Source organism: Pongo abelii, chromosome 12 (genome assembly GCF_028885655.2).
Source record: "Pongo abelii isolate AG06213 chromosome 12, NHGRI_mPonAbe1-v2.0_pri, whole genome shotgun sequence".
In the NCBI taxonomy this organism is placed as follows: Eukaryota; Metazoa; Chordata; class Mammalia; order Primates; family Hominidae; genus Pongo; species Pongo abelii.
This window is the reverse complement of record NC_071997.2, coordinates 68823815-68851475: the sequence shown is the minus strand read 5'-3', so window position 1 is coordinate 68851475 and position 27661 is coordinate 68823815. Positions and strand designations below refer to the sequence as shown.

Here is a 27661-nt window from a genome sequence, read left to right as displayed (position 1 = left end):
AACAGTGCAATGGTCTACAAAGGGCTCTTCCAGCCCCTCTCGTTTCTTCTGATGGGTTCCTATTACTCATCCTGAGAACTGAGCTTTATAGTGATATGAGGCGCTCAGATTTAAAAAAAAAAAAAAAAAAAAAAGTACTGTGAAATGTGCCTGTGGATTGAAGGCTTTTCCTGACTTACATAAAACTTACCAAAACCTTTCTCTTTGCTAGACTGATGCAGGGTCTTGCTCCCATGATCCTAGAGACCAACTGTAACAATACAATCTCCTAAGATCTGACAGCCATACCTCTCAGGATCCTAAGTCTAACCCAGCACACCAAGGAACTATACCTACAAAAATATTGTGGGATACTATATTCACTGAAGCAGAAAAATGAGAGCCACGCTTGGGAGGGCCTTAGCCTGTAATTAGCTCCTCTGATCAGCAAAATGGAGAAATGGGGTAACACTCATTCCTGTTCCTCCTAAAGAATAAAATGAAGTGAAAATGGTAACATGAGATATTTTATGCATGACGTATGTGGAAATAGATAACTCAGAGCCTTTAATATGAACTCAGAGCAAAACAGTAATGTAGTTTTTAAATTCAAGAGGAAAGAAGACAGAGTCCAGGCCTGCTCAAGGTAGGGGATCTAATAGACAATCCAACTCTAACAACAAGTTTGAATTCTCAACGTAAAAGGGAAAGAAAAGTAAACTCACCCAATCTTTCCTACTCTAGAAAACTCCAACTAAAGTTGCCTTGGCACTGAAAGGAGGCCAGGGGATTCTGTACCTGAGACACCATAGCCTGAAGCAAGCCACTGCATACAGTTACAGTCCAAATTCTCTTGACTGGTGTATTCAAAGCATTTTAAATCTTGATTTAGCCCAAACTGGTGCCAGGCTTGTAAGTGACCTCAAATGCACAGCATAAGCAAACAAAGTTCCTTTTGGAAGAATAATTACATGATCATTCCAGAGCCCAAAGCCTTATTTAATTTTTCAAATTTAAAAAATGACATAATAAAACAAGGTATCATGAAAAAGAACCAGTAAAAGTATTAGAAAGCAGAAGCAAACTCAAAAACTTAATATATTGGAATCAGGCACAGAAAATAAATAACTATATTTATATATAAAGACATAAAAAACAGGGTTGGAAATACTGCAGAAAACAGAAAACTTTTTTTTTAAAAAAAGACAAAAGATTTCAGAGAAAGTAAATAAACTAGAAATGAAAAATATAATACTTGAAATTAGAAACTCAATAGAAAGAATTAATTCCAGATTAGAGAGTTGGAAAACATGAAAGAGTTAGCTAGTTTAAAAGACAGTTTAACAAATAATTCTATTAAAAAGTAGGCAAATGATGAAAAGACATATCTCAAAAAAGACATACAAATGACCAAGAAATATATTAAAAATGCTCAACATCACTAATCATCAACGAAATGTAAATCAAAACCACAGAGACATCATACTATCCCAGTTAGAATGGCTATTATCAAGAAGACCAAAAAAAACAACAGATGCTGACAAGGATGTAGAGAAAAAGGAGAGTAGGCTCAACTATTAAACACTGCTGGTGGGAACATAAATCAATACAGCCATTATGGAAAACAGTATGGAGATTTCTCAAAAACTAAAAATAGAACTACCATATGATCCAGCAATTCCACTACTGCATATATATCCAAAAGAAAGGAAATCAATATATCAAAGAGATATTTGCACTCCCATTTTATTGCAGCCCTATACAAAATTTGTTAAAGTATGGAATAAACCCAAGTGCCCATCGATGGATAAACAGATAAAGAAAATGTGGTATGTATACACACACACACACACACACACAGAGAAATATTATTCAGCCATTATAAAGAATGAAATTCTGTCATTTGCAGCAACATAGATGCAACTGGAGGTCATCATGTTAGTGAAGTAAGCCAAGCAGAGAAAGACAAATATCACATGTTCTCACTCATATGTGGAAGGTAGAAAAAGAAAAAAAAAAAGGTGGCTCTCATGAAGATAGAGAATAGACTTGTGGGTACCAGAGGCTGGGAAGGTGGGGTGGGGGATGATGAAGAGCAGTTTATTAATAGATACAAATGGTGTTTCACAGATCAGTAGAATGACTATACTTAACAGTAATCTATTATACATTTCAAAATAGCTAGAAGAGAATAATTCAAATATTTCTACCATGAAGTTAAATATTTAAGGTGAGAGATATTCTAATTACCCTGATTTGATTATATGAATGTATCAAAATTATCACATATACTCTGAAAATATGTACATCTATTATGCATCAATAAAAAATATTAATTAAAAACTTAAGACATATAACTCAAAACAAAAATAATAAATACTAGAAGCAATCCCAAATTTTTTTAAAAAGCAAACATAAGTATTACATAATACTTATGAGAGACACATCTAAAATATAAGGAAACACAAAGATTGAAAGTAAGAAGGAAAAATGATTTTTCATGAAAATACTAACAAAAAGATACCTGGTACAGTTGTATTAATATCAAGCAAAAAAGGCTTTTAAAATTATTTCTAAAGATAAAGAGTCAGTTTATAATGACAGAGGTTCAACTCACCATGAAAAAACAATTTATAATTAATATGCATCCAATAACATACCTTCAAAAACATATAAAACAAAAACTAACAGAAGTAAATCTACTCTTAGTTTCCTGAATGGCAATCAGAATAGATATGGATTTTAGAACAGCATTAACAAATCTGTCACAATTGGCATGTAGAGAACACCACACTCAAAAGCTACAGAATATGTACTCTTTTAAAACTCAATTTGGACATTAAAAAATCAAATAGACCACATCTTAAGTCTTGACAAATGTTAAGGTACTTTGATCATAAAGAATACATTTTCTTTCCTTTTTTTTTGAGACCGGGGTCTCGCCATGTTGCCCAGGCTGATCTTGAACTCCTGGCCTCAAGCGATCTTCCAGCCTCAGCATCCTGAGTAGCTAGGATTACAGGCATGAGCCATCATGTCCAGCAAAACACATTTTCTAACTAATTCAGTTAGAAGTCAACCAAAAAATTATTGAAATAAATGTCCATATGTTAAGAATCAGGAAACACACTTCTAAACAACCATGGGTGAAAAACATATCGGCAGAAAAAGTTTTAAGTATGTATGTTAAACAGTGATGAAAATATCATTTGTTGGCCGGGCGTGGTGGCTCACACCTGTAATCCCAGCATTTTAGAAGGCAGAGGTGGGTGGATCACCCGAGGTCAGGAGTTCAAGACCATCCTGGCCAACATGGCGAAACCCAGTCTCTACTAAAAATATAAAAATCAGCTGGGCATGGTGGCGGACGCCTGTAATCCCAGCTACTCAGGAGGCTGAGGCAGGGAGAATCACTTGAACCTGGGAGGCGGAGGTTGCAGTGTGCCAGGATCCTGCCATTATACTTCAACCTGGGCAATAGAGCGAGACTCTGTCTCAAAAAAAAAAAAAAAAAGAAAATATCATTTGTGCTAAGCATCCATCTAAAGGAATTAAAAATAAAAAGAGCCTCAAAGGAAATTTGAAGTAATTGGAGGGAAATAATAAAATTAGCAGAATTAGTGAATTCAGAAACAAAAACACCATAGTCAAGAAAGTGTTTTATACTTTAATGGAAACTAGAAAAAAAAAATTACCAAGTCATTAGCATAAAAGATATTTTAAAACTATTCTTAGCAAAGCGCGGTGGCTCACGCCTGTAATCCCAACACTTTGGGAGGCCGAGGCGGGTGGATCCCAAGGTCAGGAGTTCAAGACCAGCCTGGCCAAGATGGTGAAACCCCATCTCTACCGAAAATACAAAAATTAGCCAGGCATAGTGGCAGAAGCCTGTAATCCCAGCTACTCGGGAGGCTGAGGCAGGAGAATCGCTTGAACCAGGGCGGCAGAGGTTGCAGTCAGCTGAGATTAAGCCACTGCAACTCCAGCCTGGATGACAGAGTGAGACTGTGTCTCAAAACAACAACAACAACAACAACAAAACTATTCTCATAAACAGGAATTAGGAAGATGGACATAAGAACACACCCACATCAGTGGCTACTTCCACTCAAGGTTCTGATCTTGTTGGTCCAAATAGTAAGAAAGGGAGATCTGAAATTTAGTTGTTTATGCAGTAAAAATGTGCTCACTCCCTCTCTTTCCTATGCCATCTCCCACTGCTTCCCTCCACTCCAGACCTTTCTGCAGTACTCTCTGAACTTCCTTCCACTCTGTCTTAAACATCTTCAAATGCGTCAACCAATGCTTTCTCTCGCTCTCCTTGTCTTCTGTAAAACTTAGTTCTGCCATTATACTGGCTTCTCCTATGTTCTCATGCATAGATTCTTTATCTCACACATTCCCAACAGCATTAACTATATTTGTCTCCCATCTTAAGAAACACACACACACACACATACACCCCTTCCTCTAATTCCAATGACCACCATTCTCCTTGGTTTAAAAACCAACTCTTGAAAGAGTTTTCTTCATGTATTCACAATCCCTGCACTATGTTTCTATTTTCACCACAAAAGGAAACTGCTTTCGTTAAGATCACCAACGACTTCCTTGTTCCTAAAGCTAATGGACCTTTCTCAGGCCTTATCTCACTTGAGGTTTCTCCTATTATTGGACACTGTTAACATCTCCTTTTTCTAGTAATATGTTCTTCTCTTTGCTCCCAAACTAGTTTACTTCCTATCTTTCTGACCACTCTTCCTTAAGTACCATTTTTCTGCTTCTGTCTAATATTCCTCAAAATTCTGTCCTAAGTCCTCTTCTATCCGCTATCCTTGGGTGATCATATCTGCTTCCACAGCTTCAATTTCCATCTACAAAATTAAATCTCAAGCATATATATATATATACACCCATAGAAAGTCAAGCTGTTTCCCTTTCACCTACCCCCAACTCCTGAAATAAGAATTCCTTATAATGTTACTTACCAAGGACTAAAATTGAACTTCTCTTCACCAGGCAAACCTGTCTATTTTCCTGTGATTCCAGTTTTAGTAAATAATACTATCATTCATTCAATTGCTCAAGGCAGAAACCTACATATAGGTCTTTTCTCCTCCTTCTCCCTTGCTACTCACATCCAATCAACCACTACCCACTAAAGTCTACCTTATAAATATCTCTCAAAATGATCTAAATCTCTTCTCTGAAATATCAGCATTTATTCTAAGATTTCAAAAATTAAGGCCTTCAAATTCATCATTTATGTACAATATAAACTTTCCTAATCCACAAGAAAAAATAGCTTAGCTTTCATTTATAAATAAATACAAAAAAATCCACTAGTAAAAAATATGTAATATAGTTTGGATGTGTGTCCCCTCCAAATATCATGTTGAAATATAATCCCTAGTGTTGGAGATGGGGCCTAGTGGGAGGTGTTTGGGTCATGGGGGCAGATCTCTCATGAATGGCTTGTTGCCCTCCTTCAGACAACGAGTTCTCACTCTAAGTTCAAGTGAGATTGGGTTATTTAAGAGTCTGGAACCTCCCCCTCTCGCCATGATACAACGACAATGACTCCATTGCCTTCCACCATGATTGAAAGCTTCCTGAGGCCTCACCAGGAGCAGATGCCAGCACCATGCTTCCTGTAGAGCCTGCAGAACCATGAACCAAAATAACTCTTTTATTTATAAATTACCAGCCTCAGATATTTCTTTATAGCAACATAAATGGACTAATACAGACTCCTATCATGACAAGGACATGTTGGACACACTGATCTTAGATAATATTAAGGCAAATAAGACTCAAAATATGTTAAAAGCAAAATGCTGGCATAATGCTTTTGTTTTCTAAAACCAAAGACACATATGTGAATTATTTGTTACATAAAAGGCACCCATTTGAAAAGGGTGATTTTTTTATAATGTGCCAGATTTCTCATTGTCCTTTTTTAACCTATCCCCATCACAGTCTTTCCTTCTTAAATCTTCTTATCCTAGTATAAACCTAAACATGAATATTGTTTTGCTTTCATTTTCTTTTTTTTTTTTAAGAGAGAGGGTCTCACTATGTTGCCCAGGCTGGTCTCAACTCCTGGGCTCAAGTGATCTTCCTACCTCAGCTTCCTAAGGTGCTGGGTTTACAGGTGTGAGCCACCACACTTGGCCCTGCTTTCTTTAAAACAATATTTTATATTCTATTTAAAATCCAAGTATTCTATTATAGTACCCAAAAAAGTTGTGAAAAGTTCTTTCACTAGTATCAATATTTTACTCTGTATTTGGGCATTGTTAAACTGAGCAGAATGAAGACTTATAAAAAGTAAATTTTCTCTATTCTTTCTCTTTTATATTGTTTATTTCAGTTATTCCCAGAGATATACATATACCTACTCTAATGCATAAAAATTATTTAATTTTAAAGATTCCAGAAAGCAGTAATAAAATGCCAGTTTTTAAAGATTTATTCTCATATTAAGTAACAAGTGTTTAAAAGATATCTGCATTTTAAAAAGTAATAAAGAAGTAATCCAATTGAAAAAATAGCTAGACACTGTCAGGAAGATTATAAGGTATCAACACAGTATCTCCTCTTTTTTTTATTTCAACTTTTAAATGCAGGGGGTACATGTGTGGGTTTGTTATATGGGTATATTGTGTGATGCTGGGTATCTCTTCTTTTAGGGTTTACAAATTAGTTGAGAAGACAAAGGACACAGATACAAACAGCAGAACAATAATACAGGATATTTAATAGGAAATGTGTGACTAAATGCCAAATAAAAGGCACTAACAAGAAAGCTATAAATTACTTAATACAGAGAAATCACTGTGGACCAACAGTGATTAGAAACAGCTTCTTGGAAGAAATAGAACCTGTGTTTTGTCAGATGAGTAGCAAACTTTTAGAAAATAACAGAGGTAGGAGAATCACACATAATAAAAACCAAAGATTGTTTTCAGCGTAAAATAAATACAAGTGTGTCTAAAGGTGATTTCTACTAAGCAGTAAAGTTAAGAAAAGTTAGATAGGTTACCATTAAACTATAGAAGGCCTTGCATGCCAAACTAAGAATTATGAAATGAAATTTAACCTCTCTGGGCCTGATGGCACTGAAAGAAAAGCATCCAACAGACTCACTGACACTTGGGGAAAGCAACAGTATTTTTTAAGTGTTTAGTTCTCCCCACACCACTGTAAGGGGGAGAGAGGAAGAATTGATATAAAAATAAGCTTGATTTAATTTTAAGAGCTTTTGCCAAGTAATAATAAAATAACAAATGAGTAATGTGAACTCTTCAACTGTTAAATTCCATTTATGAAATATGATACAACACTTTCTTTTATTCTCTTTAAGAACTAATCATTTATTTCAAGGTTGTGGGAAGTAGTTCCCACCCATCCTCCCAATCCTGGTACATGTCAGAGCCAGTTATTTTTGCAGCTTTGAAGTTGCTTCAAAATCTGTCATTTGGTTAGGTCAGGGGATGAATGCCTGAGGTGTTTTGTCCTCCAGGATGCTATTTTTCCTCAATTCATCTCTGTTTGGAAATGATTTATGCATTTTGGGGTGTAGGGTATTTTTTTAAAGATTTAAAATATCAACATGTCTCATGTTGACCTCAACATATTCAAGACATAATTTTCCATTCTTCTATTTTGTGTAAATATTTAAGCTGACCTTTACATCAATCTGATGCTTTAAAAAAAAACTTTTTTCTTGGTAAGTAGAGCATTCAATGTGAATTGGGTCATAGGGATATTCAGTTTTAGAAGAAAAGAGGATTGTTTTTCTAGCTTTGCTGTGAAATAATATCAAGTTAATGGAAGTGTTGCAAAAACGATTTAAAAAAAAAAACTCCTATATACCCTTGACCCAGATTCCCCAATTAACATTTTACCTCATTCAATTTAACATTCTCTTATACACACAAACACACACAAATTTATTTCAAGCCATTTGAAATTAAGTTGCAGACACAATGCTCCATTACCCCTTGATATGTCAGTGTGTATTTCCTAAAACCAAGGACACTCTTTCACATAACCACAGTACAACCATCAAAATTAATAATTTACTATCAACACAATTTTACCATTTAAACCAGAAACCAAATGCCAGTTTCACCCATTGTTCCAATAATGTTTAGATCCAATTCAGGATCATGCTTTGCATTTCACTGTTATGTCTCTTTGGTCCACTTCAGTTCGGAGCACCTCCTGCTGTCTCTTGATTTTGACATTTCTGATGCATAAAGGCTGGTTACTTTATAGAAGTTTCTTCGCTTTGAATTTTTCTTATGTTTCCTTGGAATTAGATGTGGCTTACGTATTTTTGGCAAGAATACTGCAGAACTGATGTCATGCTCTTCTAGGTTCATTATATCAGGAAGCACACAATGTCTATTTGTCCCATTATTGGGGTTGGCAACTTATGTCACTTGGTTAATTGGTGTCTACCATGATTTCTCCCAGTTAACAAATATGTTGTACTTGATCACCTGAGGTCAGGAATTCAAGACCAGCCTGGCCAACATGGCAAAACCCCATCTCTATTAAAAATACAAAAAATTAGCTGGGTGTGATGGCAGGCACCTGTAATCCCGGCTACTTTGGAGGCTGAGGCAGGAGAATCGCTTGAACCCAGGAGGTGGAGGTTGCAGTGAGCCATGATCGCGCCACTGCTCTCCAGCCTGGGTAACAAAGCGAAACTCCGTCTCAAAAAAAAAAGATTAATAAATATTTTGTGGGCAGATATTATGAAATTATGCAAGTATCCTCCTCATCAAAATTTCAACTACTACTGAGATGAACAAAAATGGTGATTGAATCCTGAACCAACAACTGAGGTATCCAGGTTCTCTCACTGGGACTGACTAGGTGGTTGGTGAGACCCATGGAGACTGAGGAAAAGCAGGGTGGTATGACAGCCCACCTGGGAGCTACATGGGGGAAAGGAAGCTCCCACCCTCAGCCAAGAGAGGGGGTGAGAAATTGTGCTACCCTGCCCAAGAAACCACACTTTTTCCACAGATCTGAGCAGCCCACAGATTAGGAGATCCCCTCATGAGCTCATGCCAGCAGGGCCTTAGTCTAAAGCACAGAGCTGTGCAGATTCTCTACAGCCACTTGGCTGGAGACTGCCTAAGACTACCAAGTTCCCAGGGAGAGGGGCGGCAGCCATCATTGCAGCTCTGGTCTGCTATTTTTCCCCTGCCAGTGCCAAGGAGACTGGGCAGTTTGGACACAGGAGGAATTCCTCACAGCGTAGCACAGTGCCTGTGGCAGATTGTGGCCAGACTGCCTCTTTAGGCTGGACCCTGACCCATCCCTCCTCACTAGTTGGGGGGACCTCACTGAGGGAATTTCAGCAACTCTAGCAAGGGGTTTATGGGCAGAACTCTGGTCTCCCTGGGACTGTGCCCCTGCAGGGAGAGGCAGCCGTGATCTCCGTAGCTCAGTGGACTTAGTCTTTCCCCCTGCTGGCTCTAGAGAATCCGGGCAGTCCAAGCCAGTGGGATTCCCCCCAGTACAGCACACCCTCTCTGCCAAGGGGCAGCCAGAGTGCTTTGTTAAGTGCCTCCCGGATCCCGTGCCTCCTGACTGGGTGAGACCCCCCCCAACAGGGGTTGCAGGACACCTAATACAGGAGCATTCCCAGTGGATCAGGTCGCTGCCCCTCTGGGATGGAAATCCCAGAGGATGGAGCAGGCAGCCATCTTTGTTGTTCTGCAGTCTCCACTGGTGACATCTCCAGTGTGAGAGGGACCCAGGCAAACAGAGTCTGGAGTGGACCCCCAGAAAGCTGCAGCAGCCCTACAGAAGAGGCGTATGACTATTAAAAGAAAAACAAACAGAAAGGAACAACAACAACAGCATCAACAAAAAAAGTCCCCAAAAAAACCCCATGCAAAGGTCAGCAGCCTCAAAGATTGAAGCTAGACAAACTCACAAAGATGAGAAAGAATCAATGAAAAAAACGCTGAAAACTAAAAGAGCCAGAGTGCCTCGTCTCCAAATAATCCTCTCCAGCAAGGGCACAGAACTGGGTGGAGGCTGACATGGATGAATTGACAGAAGTAAGCCTCAGAAGGTAAGTAATAACAAACTTCTCTAAGCTAAAGGAGCATGTTCTAATCCACTGCAAAGAAGCTAAGAACCATGAGAAAACATCACAGCAGCTGTTAACCAGAATAACCAGTTTAGAGAGGAACATCAATGACCTGATGGAGCTGAAAAACATAACATGAGAACTTCACAAATCAACTACAAGTATTAACAGTCAAACAGACCAAGTGGAGGAAAGAATTTCAGAGCTTGAAGACTATCTTGCTGAAATAAGAAAGGCAGACAAGATTAGAGATAAAAGAATGAAAAGGAACGAACAAAACCTCTAAGAACTATGGGGTTATGTAAAAAGACCGAACCTGCGATTGATTGGGGTACCTGAAAGAGATAAGGAGAATGGAACCAAGTTGGAAAACATACTTCAGGATATAATCCAGGAGAATGTCCCCAAACTAGCAAAACAGACCAACATTCAAATTTAGCTTTTTTGCATTGGGTTGGAACATGCTCCTTTAGCTCGGTGAAATTTGTTATTACCCACCTTCTGAAGCCTATTTCTGTCAATTCATTCATCTCAGCCTCCGTCCAGTTCTGTGCCCTTGCTGAAGAGGTGTTGAAATCTTTTGGAAGAGAAGAGGCACTCCGGCTTTTTTAGTTTTCAGAACACCAGTAAGATACTCCATGAAAAGATCAACCGCAAGACACATAATCATCAGATTTTCCAAGGTCAAAATGAAGGAAAAACTGTTAAGGACAGCCAGAGAGAAAGGCCAGGTCACCTACAAAGGGAAGCCCATCAGACTAACAGCAGACCTCTCAGCAGAAACCCTACAAGCCAGAAGAGATTGGGGGCCAATAGTCAACATTCTTACAGAAAAGAATTTCCAACCCAGAATTTCATATCCAGCCAAACTAAGCTTCATAAGTGAAGGGGAAATAAAATCCTTTTTGGATAAGCAAATGCTGAGGGAATTCATCACCACCAGGCCTTCCTTACAAGAGCTCCTAAAGGAAGCACTAAATATGGAAAGGAAAGAACGTTATCAACCACTACAAAAACACACTGAAGTACAAAGACCAATGACACTGTGAAGCAACTACAACATGTCTGCAAAATAACTAGCTAGCATCACAATGACAGAATCAAATTCACTCATTTAACCTTAAATGTAAATGGACTAAATGCCCCCAATTAAAAGACACAGAATGACAAGCTAGATAAAGAATCAAGCCCCCATCAGTGTGCTGTATTCAAGCGCCCCATCTCACGTGCAAAGACACACAAAGGTTCAAAATAAAAGGATGAAGGAAAATTTACCAAACAAATGGAAAGCAAAAAAAGCAGGGGTTGCAATTCTAGTTTCTCACAAAGCAGACTTTAAACCAACAAAGATCAAAAAAGACAAAGAAAGGCATTACATAATGGTAAAGGGTTGAATTCAACAAGAAAAGCTAACTATCCTAAACATATATGCACACAATACAGGAGCACCCAGCTTCACAAAATAAGCTCTTAGAGACCTACAAAGAGACTTAGACTTCCACACAATAACAGCTAGAGACTTTAACACCCCACTGTCAATATTAGACAGAAAATTAACGAGGATATTCAGGACTTGAACTCAGCTCTGGATCAAGTAGACTTGACAGACATCTACAGAACACTCCACCCAAAAACAACAGAATACACATTCTTCTCGGTGCCACATGTCACTTATTCTAAAATCTATCACATAATTGAAAGTAAAACACTCCTCAGCAAATGCAAAAGAAGTGAAATTATAAAAACAGTCTCTCAGTCCACAGTGCAATCAAATTAGAACTCAAGATTAAGAAACTCACTCAAAACCATACAACTACATGGAAATTGAACAACCTCCTCCTGAATGACTCCTGGGTAAATAATGAAATTAAGACAGAAATCAAGAAGTTCTTTGAAACCAAAGAGAACAAAGAGAAAACATAACAGAATCTCTGGGGAGCAGCTAAAGCAGTGTCATAAGGGAAATTTATAGTACTAAATGCCCACATCAAAAAGCTAGAAAGATCTCAAATCAATACCATAACATCACAACTAAAAGAGCTAGAGAATCAAAGCAGACAAGAAATAACCAAGTTCAGAGCAGAACTGAAGGAGATAAGAGACATAAAAACCTCTTTAAAAAAAAAATCAATGAATCTAGTAGCTGGTTTTTTGAAAATTAACAAAATAGACGGCTAGCTAAACTAATAAAGAAGAAAAGAGGCCTGGCATGGTGGCTCACGCCTGTAATCCCAGCACTTTGGGAGGCTGAGGCGGGCAGATCGCGAGGTCAGGAGTTTGAGACCAGCCTGGCCAACATGGTGAAACCCCGTCTCTACTAAAAATACAAAAATTAGCCGGGCGTGGTGGTGCGTGCCTGTAATCCCAGCTACTTGGGAGGCTTGAGGCAGAAGAATTGCTTGAACCAGGGAGTCAGAGGTTGCAGTGAGCCGAGACCGCACCACTGCACTCCAGCCTGGCAACAGAGTGAGACTCCATCTCAAAAAAGAAAGAAAAAAGAGAGAATAATCAAATAGAATAAAAAATGATAAAGGGGAGATCACCACTGACCCCACAAAAATACAAACATCGGAGAATACTATAAACACCTCTATGCAAATAAACTAGAAAATCTAGAAGAAATGAATAAATTCCTGGACACATCCACCCTCCCAAGACTGAACCAGGAAGAAGCTGAATCCCTAAACAGACCAATAACAAGTTCTGAAACTGAGGCAGCAATAAATGGCCTACCAACCAAAAAAAGGCCAGGACCAAATGAATTTACAGCTGAATTCTACCACAGGTACAAAGAGGAACTAGTACCATTTATTTTAAAACTATTCCAAACAACTGAAAAGGAGGAACTCCTCCCTAACTCATTTTATGATACCAGCATCATCCTGATACCAAAACCTGGCAGAGATACAACAAAAAAAGAAAATTTCAGGCCAACATCCCTGATGAACATCAATGCAAAAATCCTCAATAAAATACTGGCAAACCGAATCCAGCAGCACATCAAAAAGCTTATCCACCACAATCAAGTCAGCTTCATTCCTGGGATGCAAGGCTGGTTCAATATATGCAAATCAATATTTTATCACCTAAACATAACTAAAGAAAAAAACCACATGATTATCTCAATAGATGCAGAAAAGGCCTTTGATAAAATTCAACATCCCTTCATGTTAAAAACTCTCAATAAACTAGGTATTGATGGAATCTATCTCAAAATAATAGCCATTTATGACAAACCCACAGCCAATATCATACTGAATGGGCAAAAGCTGGAAGCATTCCCTTTGAAAACCAGCACAAGACAAGGATGCCCTCTCTCACCACTCCTATTCAACATAGTATTGGAAGTTCTGGCCAGGGCAATCAGGCAAGAGAAAGAAATAAAGGGTATTCAAATAGGAAGAGAGGAAGTCAAACTGTCTCTGTTTGCAGATGACATGATCCTATATCTAGAAAACCCCTTCACCTCAGCCCAGAAGTGTCTTAGGCTGATAAGTAACTTCTGCAAAGTTTCAAGATACAAAATCAATGTGCAAAAATCACAACCATTCCTATACACCAACAATAGACAAGCAGAGAGCCAAATCATGAGTGAACTCCCATTCACAATTGCTATAAAGGGAGTAAAATATCTAGGAATATTTAACATAATGGTTAACAAGGGAAGTGAAGGACCTCTTCAAGGAGAACCACAATCCACTGCTTAAGGAAATCAGAGAGGACACAAACAAATGGAAAAACATTCCATGCTCATGGATAGGAAGAATCAATATCATGAAAATGATCATACTGCCCAAAGTAATTTATAGATTCAATGTTATTCCCATTAAACTGCCATTGACATTCTTCACAGAATTAGAAAAAACTACTTTAAAATTCATATGGGGCCAGGCGTGGTGGCTCACGCCTGTAGTCACAGCACTTTGGGAGGCCAAGGCAGGTGGATCACCTGAGGTCAGCAGTTCGAGACCAACCTGACCAAACCCTGTCTCTTAAAACTACAAAAAAAATTAGCCAGGCGTAGTGTCGCATGCCTGTAATCCCAGCTCTTTGGGAGGCTGAGGCAGGAGAACCACTTGAAGCTGGGAGGTGGAAGTTGCAGTGAGCCAAGATCACACCATTTCATTCCAGCCTGGGTGACAAGAGCAAAAATCTGTCACAAAAAAATAAAATAAAATAAAATAAAATTCATATGGAACCAAAAAAAAGTGAGTATAGCCAAGACAATCCTAAGCAAAAAGAACAAAGCCAGAGGTATCATGCTACCCGACCTCAAACTATACTACAAGGCTACAGTAACCAACACAGCATTGTACTGGTACAAAAACAGACACACAGACCAATGGAACAGAATAGAGATCTCAGAAATATGACCATACATCTACAACCATCTGATCTTCAACAAACTTGACAAAAATAAGCAATGGGAAAAGGATTCCCTATTTAATAAATGCTGTTGACATGCACACATATGTTTATCGTGGCACTATTCACAATAGCAGACTTGGAACCAACCCAAATGTCCATCAATGACAGACCGGATTAAGAAAATGTGGCACATATACACCATGGAATACTATGCAGCCATACAAAAGGGTGACTTCATGTCCTTTGCAGGGACATGGATGAAGCTGGAAACCATCATTCTCAGCAAACTATCACAAGATCAGAAAACCAAACACTGCATGTTCTCACGCATAAGTGGGAGTTGAATAATGAGAACACATGGACACAGGGAGGGGAACATCACACACTGGGGCCTGTCGGGAGGTAGGGGCCTGGGGGAGGGATAGCAATAGGAGAAATACCTAATGTAAATGATGAGTTGATGGGTGCAGCAAACCAACATGGCACATGTATACATATGTAACAAACCTGCACGTTGTGCACATGTACCCTAGAACTTAAACTATAATAAATAAATAAATAAATAAATAAATAAATAGTGCTGAGAGAACTGGCTAGCCATATGCAGAAAAACTGAAACTGGACCCCTTCCCTACACCTTATGCAAAATTTAACTCAAGATGAATTAAAAACTTAAATGTAAAACCCAAAACTACAGAAACCCTAGAAGAAAATCTAGGCAAAACCATTCAGGACATGGGCATGGACAAAGATTTCACAATGAAAATGTCAAAAGCAGTTGCAGGCCAGGCACGGTGGCTCATGCCTCTAATCCCAGCACTTTGGGAGGCCAAGGTAGGTGGATCACGAGGTCAGGAGATTGAGACCATCCTGGCTAAAATGGTGAAACACTGTCTCTACTAAAAATACAAAAAAACCAGCTAGGCGTGGCGGCACACACCCGTAGTCCCAGCTACTCGGGAGGCTGAGGCAGGAGAATCGCTTGAACCCAGGAGGCGGAGGTTGCAGTGAGCTGAGATCATGCCACTGCACTCCAGCCTGGGCAACAGAGCCAGACTCCATCTCAAATAATAATTAAAAAAAAAAAAGCAGTTGCAACAAAAGCAAAAATTGACAAATGGGATCCAATTAAACTAAAGAGCTTCTGCATAGCAAAAGAAACTATTATCAGAGTGAACAAACAACCCCAGAATGGGAAAATTTTGCAATCTATCCATCTGACAAAGGTCTAATATCTAGAATTTACAAGGAATGTAAATTTACAAGAAAACAACAAACAACCCCACTAAGAAGTGGGCAAAGGACATGAAGAGACACTTCTCAAAAGAAGACATTTATGCAGCCAACAAACATGTGAAAAAAAAGCTAGACATCACTAATCATTGAGAAATGCAAATCAAAACCACAATAAGATACCATCTCATGCCAGCCAGAATGGCAGTTACTAAAAAGTCAAGAAACAACAGATGCTGGTGGGGCTGTGGAGAAACAGGAAAGCTTTTCCACTGTTGGTGGGAATGTATATTGGTTCAACCACTGTGAAAAACAGTGTGATGATTCCTCAAAGATCTAGAACCAGAAATACCACTTGACCTAGCAATCCCATTATTGGGTATATACCCAAAGGAATATAAATCATTCTGTTATAAAGATACATGCAAACGTATTTCCACTGCAGCACTATTCACAATAGCAAAACATGGAATTAGTCCAAATGCCCATCAATGATAGACTGGATAAAGAAAATGTGGCACATATATGCCAGGAATAGCATGCAGCCATAAAAAGGAATGAGATCATGTCCTTTGCAGGGACATGGATGGAGCCGGAAGCCATTATCCTCAGCAAACTAACACAGGAACAGAAAACCAAACACCACATATTCTCACTTATAAGTGGGAGCTGAACAATGAGAACACATGGACACAGGAAGGGGAACAACACACACTGGGTAGAGCCTGTCGGGGGTTGTGGTGGGAGGGAGTGCACCAGGATATATAACTAATGCATGTGGGGCTTAATACCTAGGTGATGGGTTGATAGGTGCAACCATGGCACACATTTGTAACAAAGCTGCACATCCTGCATATGTATCCTGGAACTTAAAACTTTAAAAATAATAAAATTTTTAAAAATAAAAATTTTCCAAAAAAAATTTCACCTACCAGTTATAGAATCCACTGATGATTCTGCCCAAATAAATTATTACTATGAGAATTGCCAAAGATGATTTTCTAATTCCAACATTTTTCTACATAAGTTGGTATTATACTGTAAGGTAGAGCTTTCCAATTGACACTTATTTATAAATTTCATGTATGTACTTGTGAATTTCAACTTACTCAATGAGTTAAATGTATTATTATTTATTCTGACATTCAAAATGTCCCAGATTTGGCCAGTGGAGTTCCTTCAAGCTTGCTCCTGTGTGCTTTTGACATGGTTTTATCATTCTCTCAACATTTCATTGTTTTCTGGCACAGCAAGCTATTTCTCTAAGAGGCCCTGAACCCTTTTGGTGGAAAATGATAGTTAAAAATAGAGATGTGGACACTAGTGTGCTCACTCCTACTAGATTGTCATTGCTTCTAAGTCCTCTCAGAGATCAGAGGTAGGAAATGTATGTAGGTATACACACAAATACACACACACATACATACATACATACAGCTCACTGCTGGTGCAATGATTGAAAGGATTGCATTTCTAATTCTAGTCTTAAGATCATCCAAAGAACAAGGTTTTGATGCATATACGACAGTTTTAACATAACTCCATCAAAAAATTGTAATGTTAATAGAACAGGTGAGACACAGAACAGCAAGCAAGACAATCTCTTCTACTACTAATCCACTAGTCTGAAAAAGTGTCATCCAGAAAATGCCACATATGCAATGTATAACAAGTCCTCTGCTTGTTGAAAAATAGCATCATTTAATGGAATAACAACTGTAGTATGGAAATGAAAAAATACTGAAGCACTGCCAAGTAAAATTTATCATTGATTATAGGTTCTTCAAAAAGAAAAAGCCAATAGACACATAAAGCCACATATTGTATAATTTCATATATATGTAATGTGTAGATGGGGCAAATCCATAGAGACACAGAGTAGATTACTTGCTGGGGTTGGAGGTAGGGAGAAATGGGGAATGACTACTAATGCATATAGGATTGCTTTTTGGGTTGATAAAAATGTTCTCAATTAGATAGTGGTTGCTATGGTTTCAATGTATCCCTTAAGATAGATTCTTGAGAGGCAATTAAGGTTAAATTGAGGTCATAAGGGTAGATCCCTAGTGCAAAAGGACTGTGGCCTTAAAAAAGAGAAAGAAAAAGAGCCCTCTAACACACTCCCTATCTCTCACCATATGATGCCTTCTGCCACACAGCAAGGACTTCATCCCCTTGAAATTGTGCTTGTCAGCCTCCAAAACTCTAAGAAATAAATTTCTTCACTTTATAAATTACCCATTCTCAGGTATTCTGTGATAGCAACAGAAAATGGGCTAAGACAGTGGCGATGGTGGCAAACTTTTGAGTATACTAAAAACCATTAAATTGTATACTTTAAAAGGGTGAATTTTAGGGTATATGAATTATATCTCAATAAAAATGGAGGGCTGGTAATGCAAGACTCCTTAATGGCCCACCAAACATTAACTTTTGGGGATTCTCATGTTGCTAAACTTTGGTGGCTTCTCTGTACATAAAACAAAGTAATTTTGACAGACAACATTGTCACTTAGGTGGAAAGGTGCTTCATTGTAAGGGTCAACTTGTCAAGAATATTTTTGGAAATTTCATTTTCTCATTCCATTAGATGACAGAAGCCAAGTTCAGTCTGGTTCACTTGTAGCATTTATACATTTAGGTATGCTTCGGAATTTCACTGTTAGAATTCTGTAACCTGTGGTTTTGGAATATTCAATTCAGCAAATGTGCAGTGCATGCTTGTGGGACTCTGCTAACATTGCCTCAATTTCAGCCACAGTTTTTCTGCTTGCTGGCATCTCCCAGATCTAGGCTTGTTGTGAACTATGAACCCAGTTTCCTTGAAGTTTTCATCCAGTTGTTAATTCAATGTCTGTGGGGAGCCTCCTTCTTACGACAGGAAGTGAGTTTTCTTCTTTCTGTCGTCGTGAGTTTGAGTTCAGCTAACCAGATAGCACAATTAACTTTTTTTCAATGTTTGCTCATCTTCAATCAACTGAAATGAAAAATCAAAGTTAAAATTTTGTTATTCAAAATTAACAAAGATAAATGACTATAAAACAAATGTAAATAAAGTTTCAAATGATGTTCTTTCTAAACCTATATATAGTACTTATACTTGTGATGTTATTAAAGCTTAAAACTGCACTTTTTTTTTTTTTTTTTTTGAGACAGAGTCTTGCTCTGTCGCCCAGGTTGGAGTGCAGTGGCACGATCTTGGCTCACTGCAACCTCCACCTCCCAGGTTCAAGCAATTCTCCTGCCTCAGCCTCCCGAGTAGCCAGTATTACAGGCACGTGCCACCATACCTGGCTAATTTTTTGTATTTTTAGTAGAGATGGGGTTTCGCCGTATTAGCCAGGATAGTCTTGATCTCCTGACCTCGTGATCCGCCGCCTTGGCCTCCCAAGGTGCTGGGATTACAGGCGTGAGTCATGACACCTGGCCAAAACTGCACTTTTTAAAAAGACCAGACTACTGTCCAGAATGACGAAAGCAAAACGAGATTTATCCTAAAGCACGAAGGTCATGAAAAGGCTGAACACAGAATGATTATCAAATCCCAGATTATTAGACTTAAAATTTTCAACCTTCAAAGCTTGCAGGATATTGTTTTAAGACCAAAAAAAGAATGCGTTATTTTTTATAAAACTTATGAATTTGTTAAGAATACATAGACTGAAAATTCAATTCACTTCAATAAGAGTTTGAATAAATGTATGGATGACTGTTGGTCAGAACCAATAGAGAATAAGCTGGAGATATACACCTTGAAAATACACAAGTATGTATTTTAAATAACCTTAGAAAATTAAAGAAATATTTAAACTCTATAGGATATGAATTATAGTATAATAAAACATCAAGGAATCACTGAGAAAAATAAGGTGTCAGTGGTTTAGCATTGTGCTTTCATTCAATTCACTTCTGAATCATTGTATCTTACCAACACCTTGCTAAATGTAAATTCTCAAGGAATTAATAAATAAATTACTATATTGATAGATAATCTTAAAAAGCAAGCAGGAAATCAGTATATATAACCTGGAATCCCACATTAGTTAAGCCTCTATTTTTGAAAAAATACTGAATTATATTACAGGTTATATAACTAAAGAGAAAAGTTGTAAACCTGAGGCTGAATAAAAAAACCACAAACACAATTTAAAACTTTGCAAAGGAGATTGATTAGTCAAAACTCTTATCCTTGACATCTCCCCCTCTCTCACCATCTGCAGGTACATATATAGCCATCGCCCAGTCCTGTCTATTCTATATCCTAAATATTTCTGAATGTCTAGTTTTATATCCACTGCCACCATCATCTTCTACCTCAACAATCTATTACAGTCTCCTAACTCATCTATATTCAGTACTTTCTCTACGCTACAGGCAGATCCTTTAAGACATAAAATGGAACCTTCTCCTCTCCAACCTCAAATTCTTCGAGAATTCCCATCCATTTCCCTTTACATGGTTTGCAGGACCTTGAATGTACCACTCTGATCTGTTTTTATATGTCTGTGAAAAGAAAATATCTTGGTCCCCCAAAATCACCAAAGAAAACTCAAGCTGGAAACTGCTTAGGGCAAACCTGCCTCTCATTCTATTCGAAGTCACTCCTCTGCTCACTGAGATAGATGGATATCTGATTTGCGTCCTTTGGAAAGGCTAATTAGAAACTCAAAGAATGTAACCATTTGTGTCTCACCTATCTGTGACCTGGAAGCTCTCCCCGCTTCTAGTCTTCCTGCCTTTGCTTCAAGTTGTCCTGCCTTTCCAGACTGAGCCAATGTACTTCTTTCTTGTATTGATTGATGTCTCATGTTTCCCTAAATGTGTAAAACCAAGCTGTGCTGTGACCACTTTGGGCACATGTTGTCAGGACTTCCTGAAGCTGTGTCACAGGCGCATCCTCAACCTTGGCAAAATAAACTTTCTAAATTAACTGAGACCTGTCTCAGATTTTCTGGGTTCACACTTCTGACACCAAATGTGTGGAGGTTTTCCACACCAAGCAATTCTCCAATTCTCTGGACACCAACTGGATGTCTTACAATTCAGTTCAATCCTGACAATATCCAGAATTAGCAACAGACTCTACAGATTTAAGAGCTCAGTCCCACAAGACTGTCCTCACTTCAGATATTGGTTGCAAGTCCCATGTTGTTGCTGATACTTACGACTGACTAGCTATATACTCAAGGGTTCCCACGACCCCCTCCTCAGGTTCTGTAATTTGCTAGAATGGCTCATAGAACTCAGAAAGGAACCTTACTTACTGTTACCAGTTTATCATAAAGAATACAACTTAGCAACAGCCAAATGCAAGAGATGCATAGGGCAAATGGCAGCAGGGGTCGGGTGGAGTTGGGGTCGGGGGTGGTGTGGTTGTGGGGAGAATGGTTAAGACAGGGCTTCCATGCCTTCTACTGGCTTGCCACCCTCCCAGCACTGCAATGTGTTCACCAACCCAGAAGCTCTGAACTCTGTTATTTAGTGGCGTCAAAGGTTTCATTAATAGGCGTGATTAATTAAATCTCTGGACATTGCTGACTGAACTCAACCTCTAGCCCCTCTCCCCTCCCCTAGAGGTCAGGGAGTGGGGCTGAAAATTCAAACCCTATACTTCCCTTGGTCTTTCTGGCTACCAGCCCCCATTCCGAAACTATCTAGGGACCCCCAGCCACCAGTCATCTTAGCATACAAGACATTCTTATCAACTGCAGAGATTGCAAGGGTTTTAGAAGCTGTGTGCTAAAAACCAGGAACAAAGACTAAGTATATATTTCATTTCCCATTATATCACACTCTACAACTTAACTTCATGCAGCTCCCACTTTGTTCACTAAGCTCTAGCCTCTCTGGCTTCTCTTGAGCCCCCAGTACGCCAGGCTCTTTCCCACCTGAGGAGCTGGACACATGCGGATCCCTCTGTAAGAAGCACTTTTCCCCCTACTTAGCTACAGTTACAGTTTAAATATCAGTTGCTAAAAGAGCAATATTTCCCCAATCCTTTCCTCTAAAGTAGACATCCCTTGTTTTTTTCCCCTTCATAGCCCATATTCTTTATTTTCATAGCACTAATAACAGTTTGAAATTCGATATTTGTGTATTTTTTTCGGTCTTTATTCTCTGTTAGACTCTGATGTTTCTTAAGGGCAGAAACCATGTCAATTTAGTTGACCATTGTTTGCCCAGTGCCTTTCAAAATGCCAGGCATCCAGGAGATATTAAACTCATTGAATAAATAATTTTTTATATACCTCATTTTGATATAATGTGAATTAAAATCCAATAAGTATGCCTTTGAATTTAGAATAGGGTTGAGGAGTACTGAATTTAAGTGTATAAATGGGTATCCCATAAAAGATAATGACAGCTTTTTCCACTTCCATTATGGGTAGACTAAGAATAATAAGAGCTAACATTTACTGAAAGTTTGCCATGTTTCAGGCACTTACATGTATTAATTCAATGATCCTTACGACAGCCATATGAGGTTGTTTACAGGCGAAGGCACAAGGTCAGAGAGATTAATTAGCTTGCCCTAGACTAAACAAACATGAGAGAGCTGGGAATTTTTAACCCAAGCAATCTAGTTCAACTACTATGCCTTCTAGAATAAAAGGAAACAAGTTTAAGGGTAATATAACTACTTTAGGTTAGAAAGAAGGAAGAAGTCTCTGACTATAAATGCTGAATAAATTCCTAAAAAAAAAAACTATTTCTCTAAAGAGCTCTAAAAATTCCATAACAGCTTCTCATTTGTAATGGGAGATATTTATAAAAGTACACATAGTACTGTTTGAAACGCTTGTTTCCCAGTGCCGTAAAGAAATAGCACTTGAACATAAATTTAATTTACTCAGCAAGGCCATTTTTACTTCCTGCAGAAAGGGTACACTCGCCAGCAGTTTTGCCACGAGAGTACACCAAACAAAGGAGACAGGGTCATTTATAACCTGACGCATCCACCCTACTGCTGTGTCCAGTTTCCATTGGCTGGAATGGTACCTCACATTTTGTATTTGTCCCGACTGGCTAGCAACTTAGAACTTGTTAAAAGAGGTAAAGGCAGAGGAGAACAAAAGAAGGAGGAAGTAACTTGTGGAATGCTAATAAAGGTAAAAACACCTTCAAATAAGGAAGAGAAACAGGCTATGACCTAATGCTTGCTTGGACCAGTATAAGCATGCCAGGGTAAATATTTAGGCTAAATTGTGAGAGCTAACAACATAAAGTACATTGATTTCTTTATCACAGCTAGCAGATATTTAAGAATGTTAGCACAGGTCTTTGAATAAATTTTGTTTCCAAGAGAAGTTACTACTTATTCCTAATTAAATGGGAAGGAAAGTCTTTGAAGAGGAATCTCTACTTTATTTTTTACAGTACCAATGTTAGAAATAGTTAAAAACTGGAAACAACCTAAATGTCATTAAATGGAAAATGGAGAATAAATGAAGTATAAGGTAGAAAACAATATAGATGACTCTCAAAAACAATGTTGAACAAAGAAACAAGCTGCAGAAAAACGCTCATTTCTATAAAATTCAAAAATGATCAAAATGAAACCTACTATTTAGAATATAAATGAAAAGTCTATGAAGAAAACCAAGAGAATAATTAACTAAAAACTTGAGACAATGGTTATCACTAGTGAGGAAAAAGAAGAATGCAATTGGGAAGGGATCTGTAGGTGGTTCAAAAGCACTGTTAATGTTCTATTTCTTAAGCTGGAGAGCAGGTACATGTATTTTTTTTTTCCTTTGGCCTTATATATGTTATGTGTTGTTTCACATATATCTTGCTAAAGCTATACTATGTCACCAATGCAAAAAAGAAAGATCCAGCAGAATGGGAAAGCCCAAGGAAGCAATGTCATGTCAAAAAAAAGATGGGAAGGTCCAAAGATTATAAGCGCTATCCTACCTGATATTGAACACCTGGCTTTCTTCCTTCTATAGCTTTAGTGCTGGGAGCCTGTACTCAATTTCCTCACAAACATTTGCTAACTCACATGGGCAAGGGCTCAGTGGGTCAGAGCTATCACTGACATGCAGAATCAAGTAGCCAGTTAACAGTGTGTTGATAACTATTTCTCCCCAAATTCCCCACCTACATGAAATTTGCTGTATCCTGGTAGACAGGGCTAGCAAGCATATTTTCAGTTTACTTAGAAGCCCTCAGAAAGGACTATCGGACTATATATAGCATTGAAAGTACCTCAATGGGTAGTTTTAAAACACCTTCAGACTCTCTCATATGCTTTGAACCCCGAGTACCTATATATAGTTATAATCACAAAAGACAGCTCAAGAAAAGGGGTTAAGGATGTGGTTGAATGACTGGCTCCCTGCTTCTGTTAGTAGGGCCATTTTCACCACTTATCTCAATACTTATTCACTAAAACTACAGAAATAACTGGGTGCTGAGACTAAGATCACAACTGACATTCACAACTCTCATTTTCAAATTTTGCCTTTTTCAAATTAGCCAAAAAATGGCTAATCCCATTAACTTGATGCAAATATTTATAAATGTAAAAGCACAAAAACACCCGTGCATGTAAACAATGTATTTGTTTTATACACTGCAATAAAATGAAATATTTAACTCGGAAAAAGGGTTCTTTGCTATTTAAAAAAGGTCTGAAAACATATGTATTATCATGTATTCTCAAACTGGACAAAACGCAGAGAATTTTTATGAACTTGATGGATGTTTATGTCCTTCCCCACCAAAGAATAGCCTGATTTTTCTATCCTCCCCTCAACCTTCACCTCATCAACTTTCCCCTTAGCTTTCCTACTCTAGGCTGTCGGCTCTTGTTTTCCAGTCAAACATATTAAAATAGGAGTTGTGAGAGCAAAGGAAGGGCTAAGTGACAAAATAAAGCCAAGGGATGAGGAACTTGGGATAGGTATTACCTGCCCTAGGGATTAACCATAGGGATACATCGAGGTAGATGATCATTATCATGTTTACAGCGGAGAAATTGAAGTGTATATATTATATGTAGGAAAAACAGAATGCCAAGTACACTAGAAATGGGAATTAAATGTTTCTCATATTTCATATTTTTGACAAATACTTTAATTTAGTTTATTCATATATTGTATTTTATTTGCCATATGCTAGTCATGAAGTTTAATTCAGTTTTCATTTTCTGAGGTGGTATAATATAGTAGCTTGGAGCATAAACTCTGAAGTTAGACACACTGTGTTCAAATCCTTGCTCTGCCACTTACACTTTATGAAACTTCAGGTAAATTTTTTTTTTCTTTTTTTTTTTTTGAGGTGGAGTCTCATTCTGTCACCCAGGCTGGAGTGCAGTGGCGCGATCTCGGCTCACTGCAACCTCCGCCTCTCGGTTCAAGAGATTCTCCTGCCTCAGCCTCCTGAATAGCTGAGACTACAGGTGCGTGCCACTAGGCCCAGCTAATTTTTTGTATTTTTTTTTAGTAGAGACAGGGTATCACCGTGTTAGCCAGTATGGTCTCAATCTCCTGACCTCATGATTCGCCTCCCAAAGTGCTGAGATTACAGGCATGAGCCACCGCACCCGGTCTGGGTAAATTATTTAACATTACCATGTGTCACTTTCCTCATGTGTAAAATAAATCAGTGTACTATATTTACATATGCCACAAACCTCACAGAAGAATGTTATAATTTTTAACCTTAGTCTTTTTTTAATTGAGAGAAATAAATATATTTACCCATATACTTACCATTTCTGGAGTTCTCCATTCCTCAGATCCAAGTTTCCATCTGGTATCATTTCCTTTCAACCTGAAGAATTTCCTTTAGAATTTCTTGCAGTGAAGGTCTGCTGGCAACAAAACCTCATTTTTGTTTATTTGGTGATACTCCCTCTTTCCAAGTATAGACTCCCTTTCAGTTTATGCCTGCTATGGTCACTCTCCAGTGCCTTCAGAGAGTTGTGGGTTTTCTGTATTTTGTCCAGAATTTATCATGGTTTTCTGTAAAAGGATTAGTTCAATATGACCTATTCCACCATTACTAGAAGTGGCTCATATTTTAAGATGCCAGAAAAGTTTTAAATATTCAAACATTCTTGGACACGTGACCATCAGGTGAAAGATGAACTACAATGTTTCAACATGATATATTCATAGTTATTCGTATCATACCATAAATTAATTCATGTAGTCTATTGGGTTATAATTCAGCAACCTAATTATTTCAGCACTGTTTCTATTTTTCCCACATATATTTTATATATATTTTACTCTCTCCCATGTAAACTTGATAGTGATCATCTGCCCAGACACATAATCATGTACTTGGTTGTTTCTTCTTCTAGCTTTGTTTAAAAGAACAGAAACCAACTCCAGTAAACTTTAACAGAAAAGAAAATTACCGCAAAGAAATCAGGCAAATCACAGAAGCAGTGGACGTGTAGATAATCAGGCTCCAGAGGAAACCAAAGGAGGCAAGGAATGGCAAAAATCCTATATTGTGTATTCCAGTCCCATATCCCTTAACCCACTGAATACTTTTCCTCACTCCCTACCACCATACTGCTAGACTCACAACTATTCCACAGCTACTTCATCTAATCTAACTAATCTAACACCAATCGTTTCCTTAAGAGTAAGCTCTCTGGGCAGGACTACCTGATTGGCTCAGTCTAACAGCCAGGAGTAGATAGGTAGAAACTACCTTATCATGTGTAGTATTTGCCCCAGATAAAAAGGGTATCCAGCTGTAAGTTATTTCTAATATGTTGTTATTAATTATAAATTGGACAGTAGGCCAGGCATGGTGGCTCAAGCCTATAATCCCAGCACTTTGGGAGGCCAAGGTGGGCGGATCTCCTGAGGTCAGGAGCTTGAGACCAGCCTGGTCAACATGGCAAAACCCCATCTCTACTAAAAATACAAAAATTAGCCAGGCATGGTGGCGGGCGCCTGTAATCCCAGCTACTCAGGAGGCTGAGGCAGGAGAATCGCTTGAACCTGGGAGGTGGAGGTTGCAGTAAGCCAAGATTGCACCACTGTACTCCAGCTGGGCGACAGAGTGAGACTCTGTCTCAAAAAAAAAAAAAAAAAAAAAAAAAAAAAAAGTTGGACAGCATAAATCACTAGCAAGAGAGTAAAGACGGCAAAATCATACAATATGAGAAATTTGTAAAAATAACTTGTCATGCTTGTTTTTTCCTTGGTTCAATGCTTCTAATTATTTTGGAGTTAAAAGTTATGCCCAACTTAAAATCTGATATACAAAGTTCTCATTTTTAAAACACATAAGGCAAGAAATAACTTTAGTTAGAAGAGGATTTCTGCTCTTCAAAAGTATTCATTGGCCAGGCATAGTGGCTCACACCTACAATCCCAGCACTTTTGGAGGCCAAGGCAGGCGGACTGACTGGGGCCAAGAGTCTGAGACCAGCCCGGGCAAAATAGCAAGACCCTGTCTCTTAAAAAAAATAATTTTTTAATTGGCTGGTGGCATGTGCCTGTACTCCCAGCTACTCAAGAGACTGAGGCCAGGATCACTTGAGCCCAGGAAGTAGAGGCTGCAGTGAGCCATGATCATGCCACTGAACTTTAGCCTGAGCAACAGAGCAAGACCTGCCTCAAAAAAAAGGATTCATTGCTGGATTCCTTTATATAACTGGCTCCCTCATTGCAACTTGTTGTGGGAAGTCAGGGACCCCGAATGGAGGGACCAGCTGAAGCCATGGCAGAAGAATGTGGATTGTGAAGATTTCATGGACATTTATTAGTTCCCCAAATTAATACTTTAATAATTTCTTATGCCTGTCTTTACTGCAATCTCTGACCATAAATTGTGAAGATTTCATGGACACTTATCACTTTCCCAGTCAATACCCTTGTGATTTCCTATGCCTGTCTTTACTTTAATCTCTTAATCCCATCACCTTCGTAAGCTGAGGAGGATGTATGTCACCTCAGGACCCTGTGATGATTTCGTTAACTGCACAAA

The 27661-nt window shown here is 38.4% G+C and overlaps 1 protein-coding gene and 1 long non-coding RNA gene across 13 annotated transcripts in view; both read right to left on the bottom strand.

Annotated features, from left to right (window-relative positions):
* WDPCP (WD repeat containing planar cell polarity effector) overlaps positions 1–27661 on the bottom strand; it is a 720444-nt gene that overhangs the window by 427252 nt on the left and 265531 nt on the right. The gene's annotated exons all lie outside the window — the stretch shown is intronic.
* LOC134759640 (uncharacterized) lies at positions 17382–26736 on the bottom strand. Its single transcript, XR_010136177.1, has 2 exons — positions 25420–26736; positions 17382–18677 (listed from the first exon to the last, which is right to left on the bottom strand). It is a non-coding gene; the product is annotated as an uncharacterized LOC134759640 (long non-coding RNA).